The sequence below is a fragment of the Mchenga conophoros genome, linkage group LG19 (genome assembly GCF_057382185.1).
Source record: "Mchenga conophoros isolate Kocher_MC1m ecotype Shallow Benthic linkage group LG19, M_conophoros_male_GT1.1, whole genome shotgun sequence".
NCBI classification, from domain to species: Eukaryota; Metazoa; Chordata; class Actinopteri; order Cichliformes; family Cichlidae; genus Mchenga; species Mchenga conophoros.
The window spans coordinates 12,079,906-12,084,650 of NC_140544.1; the positions used below are offsets into that span (position 1 = coordinate 12,079,906).

Here is a 4,745-nt window from a genome sequence, read left to right on the forward strand (position 1 = left end):
GGGCTGAAGCTGAGAAGAGCACCCAGCACTGCCTGCCTCTCTACACTCTTGTCACGCTTGTGTGACAACCACTCCTCTGTGCTTGTTTGAACTGTCCTTCCCAATTAGCACTAATAAGTCACTCTGTAAGGATGAGCAAGCATAGTGTGCCCAATCACCTCTAGTTCACATATGCGTAAACAGATTTGTGCACAAAACACAAACACACACACATTCTCTCTTTCCCTCCCGCCCCAAGCTTAGCAGCCCATGAAAATCCCAGGAGCGCAACCCCGCTAATAGACGGAGAAAGCCCAAAACGCATCTCGTTCCCAGCAAACAAGTGCCAGTAAAGAGGCAAATTAATGACAAGTCGTTTGAAGGGTTTGCCTAAGAATAATTTTACTCTGGCGTCTCACTACCACTGAAGAATTGATTAGATCCCCGCTCAATCAAAGTGCCTGAATCAATAAAGAGCCAAGCAGGCATGCTCCAGTCCAATTTATTCCCAGCGTCACTCTAACATGAGAGTCAGAGTGAAGCGGAGAGAGGGCGCTTCTCTGACAGGTGGAGGCCCAGCTCGAACTAAAAGCCAGTGTCAGTAGCAGACAGGCAGGTATGCTCCAGTTCATGTCAATGCACTGCTGATACTTCATTACACTGGCTTTCCAACTTTAAGTCAGTGGCGATTGTTTCACTAATAAATAGTGTAGAATATGAAACGGTGAGGGAATAATTACTGTTTTTAATGTTCAGCTTTAAGAAAAGACATACTGCACGGGGAAGAAAGAACTCGGGAATAATGACTTCACTTGTGTTTTCTCAAAGTAGAGACCGGAGGACTTAGTCAAGCTCGGCTGTGCTCGGCTGTTTATTGTCGCCTGCTTGTTTATTGTCATGCAGAAGGCAGAGGAGGTATTAAAGGCAGATTTCGCCCTTATTTTAAAATGTGGTGCTGAAGATTAGAGCTCTTGCCAAACACTGTGGAAACACTTAATTGATTTCCTTTGGACTGTTTACCTCTACTGTAGCCCTCTTAGAGCCCAGCACTCGCTCACACGCATGCACACACAAACACACACTCACACAGAGTACAACCCTGGCCCCATTTACGCCAACACAGGCCTGCCAAGAGCCTCATTAGTATTCACAGCAGTGGCATTTGCCAGCCTGAGCGTTGCCGTGGTGATGCTGCCCACACAAGTGATGATAAATGGTGCTTTCAGCTTCTCTGCCTTCCATAGAGCAGAGCAGGGAGCTGAGGAGTTGCTGGCTAGGACCCAGCTACAGCCACGGCTAGCGAGGCCTCATCCCCAGTGCCGGGCAACTGACGCATGACTACACAAGCCCAGGGCTGCTTGAAGGCTTTGGGTGCAGGGGAGTGGTGGGTAAGAGGGGTTCGGTGATGTGTGCGTGTGTGTGGGGTATGGAGAAAAGAGATTTAGTTTTTGCTCTGTGTGTGTGTGTGTGTGTGTGTGTGTGTGTGTTGGGAGAGGGCGGGGAGGGGGCATGTTGGGAAGAAGTGTGTGCTTGAACTTGTTATTGTTGGCTGAAAAAGTGATGTCAGCTTCAGTGTTTCTCGAGTGCGTTTTGTTCTTTGTATTTTTCAGTTATGTGATAATCTGACCACAAGTTAGTGATATGAAAGATCCGAATCACTGAAATGTATCAGGGTGTTGCTGACATGCTGTTTCATTGAATGTGAGTATGGCATGTGTAAAATTTTATTATATTTTAATAAAAAAATTTCTGGGAAATGTTACAAATCTTTTTTGAAATAACTGCAAATTCTGCTTTGAACTTCACTAAAGGCTCCTTCATATTTTTTTCTTTTTTAAAATGAAAGTGTCAGTTATGGAGACATTTAAATAAAAAAAATAAAATAAAAGTCCATTCATATTCTGGGTAAAAGCCACGCCGGTGGGTACACAGTCCTAATACACTTACACAATGCACTATAAACCAAAACTAACTGATTATACTGTGAAAAATTCTTTTATAAGCTATGTTCTCATTGTAACAAATAGAGTGTGAAATTAAACCCTCTCGGGTATCTGTTCCCGCAGGTGTCACAGTGAGAGCCGTTTGAGCCTTAAATCATCACAGACAAACAGAGGGTTAAGGTAACCAGCTACACTTTCCTTCCCCAGAGTCCACACGTACACATGTATTACCAATGCAGGCAAGGAGGCTGGATCGAAATCCTCCTGATCCTGATTAAACAAGAAAGACGGCACTATTCCCGCATTACGGTGCACCAGCGCCAGGGCCTTGACTGATTTGAAATCTTATTTAAAATAGTGTGACGACACATGTGGATGCTGTCTTTATTTCATAGACAGGAGATTTCTGCCTGTTAGGTTAATCTGAGGCTAATGGGTGCAAGTTTTCTTTTGGTTCAATTGCTTTTAATTTTTTAAAACAAAATAAAATAAAGGGGAAAAAATACAAAATTGTGTCACAAAATAAATCTGTCCTTCTTCGAGTCATGGGTTTTAGGATTCGGTGCACTATAAAAAATGCTAGAAACATGTAAACAAATGTTCTTTCAGGACGGTTACGTCAGTGTCTGCTCTCCTGCAGCAACTTTAAAGAAAAAAAAGCCAAACACTTTATATTTACCTTACAGTTAGCGAGTGCTCGAGTGCCTTCTTACACAATCCTTGTAAAATATTTGTGTCACAACCACCTTGTTCTCCATCTGTTTTTCTTTCCATCTAATTCTGCACTGGGCCGTGTATGTGTGTAATAAAATTACAGTAATTCTTACACAGAGCATGAGCGCGGCCCTCCTCGGTTGAACTTGAAGATGACCGCCCCTTCAAAAGATGGCCTGACCCTTCCAAAATCAAGCCTGATTACCCATCTCTAGGACACTAAGAAGTGCCCAACTTCAAAAGGAGCAGAGACAATCATGGGTGGGGTGCTGTGGCATGGGAGGGGGGAGCCCTGTGCTGTGGCGGTTTGGGCCAGACTGAACGGTCTCAGCCAGGGGGCCGGGGCTATTAAAAGATAAATGTATTTCTCTGATGCATTATTCATGATGTGAGGAGGTGGGGAGGGAGCAGGGAGCCAGAGGCTTAGCGCAGCAGTGGCTCCCTTCTCGGCCTCATCAGGGCCAAGGCCCCCACTGCACCCACACCCTGATGCAAGTGAGGGCGAGTGGGGTGGGGGTTATTCGGGCGACAGCTGTGAGGACAGAGAGGGAGATAGAGAGATAATGCAACAGTATGTATTCCCACACACATATATTAAATGTCATTACTGCACGTGAATGGACCTCAAACTGCAATACGAGCAGATCAAATATTATTCCCTCCACATAATCACATTGGTTAACAACTCCAACCTGATTATTTCATTTTTGTAAGTTTCTGCCGTGAGCTTTCAGTAGAAGTGTTTTTTTCTCTTTCTTACATAAATCTTACGAACACGCACACACACGAGAGAAGTGGAGGATGGAGCATCAGACTGGGGTGCTGAATAACCTCTCATCTCATGATTAAGTAAAGGGTTTGGGCAAATATTTTGGAGACATATTGGACTTCTATACTAGAATGAATGGCGAAGTGAGCTTTTGTCCAACTCATCTCTGATCTGCTAGAAAAGCAGATTAGGATGACCCCGGTGTCACTCATTTGGAGATGAGATGCTGTCGAGAAAAACCAAACAAACTGGAGAGAATGTCAAACAGCAGAAACGGCTAAGCCTCCTTTGTGTAGCGCTTTTTTTTTTCTTTTTTATTACATGCAAATGTTCATATTTGTTCCTTTCGTAACATTAGACAAACATGCTAAAACTGTTTTCTCCTTGTTTTCCATGGGAATCATTCTCCAAATGTATTTTTAAGAGATTAAGGAATAAAAACAGTCGCTACGTCGTGTTCGGCACAAACATTTATCTCGCATGTCTCGTGATGGGAGAAACTACCTGTTCATGTTTTAATCAAATGCTTTCCAAATCGTTTCATAATTGCCTATAATTGAACACACACTGTGCAATTTTGCTGTTTCGTGCCAATATCTGTCTTCTGCAATAAAATCACACTGACATGTTTGTATCAACAGTGCTATCTCTGCTGTTCATTTCAGACATACGTCCATGCATGCTACGTGTTTTGGAATGAGACAATATTTCTTTGAATTGTATTTCAAATTTCTTTGGAAATGTGACTATAACTGAGAATTCCCCGATTAAATTGTATTTGTCACTAACTGCACATCCACTCAGCTGAGAAACAAATGTAGTTCCCAGCTCCATTAAAAAGTGCTTTTTGCCTCCGCACAAGTGGGGCCCTTTGCTTATATTTACAAATCTGAGGTACATTACATCGGCATAAACTGCACACTAATACTAAGGGGGGAAAAGACAAGCTCTGTGGCAGAGTGGAGGGTGGTCTCTACACATCAGTACTCACGATTCCATGCTGGGATCATTTGTTTGCAGAGAGGAGGGCACAAGGGTGGGAAAAAAGGAATATAAGACATCCAGGAGATGTGGGAAGTTGGTGTGGGGCGGGAGCCGGTGATGAAATGTGTGTGTTTGTGTGCGTTTGAACAGACGAGTGTGTTTTATCTGTGTCTGTGTACTTGTTTATGTGGATCGCCATTGTTGCGTCGCCACTTTACACATCCTGGCTTGAATTACACACAAGAGACAAAAGGCTTCATATTTGTGCTTGCATGTCAAGGATTACTTGTTCTATTGAATGTACCCCCCCCATTATCTGCTTATCACTCTCTGTGCTCTTTAATCTCTTTCTTGTC

The 4,745-nt window shown here is 43.4% G+C and overlaps 1 long non-coding RNA gene across 1 annotated transcript; it reads left to right on the forward strand.

Annotated features, from left to right (window-relative positions):
• The first annotated feature begins 1,502 nt into the window (after positions 1-1,502).
• Positions 1,503-2,896, forward strand: LOC146551822 (uncharacterized). The gene is made up of 3 exons (XR_014890029.1): positions 1,503-1,680; positions 2,046-2,102; positions 2,754-2,896. It is a non-coding gene; the product is annotated as an uncharacterized LOC146551822 (long non-coding RNA).
• The last annotated feature ends 1,849 nt before the right edge of the window (positions 2,897-4,745 follow it).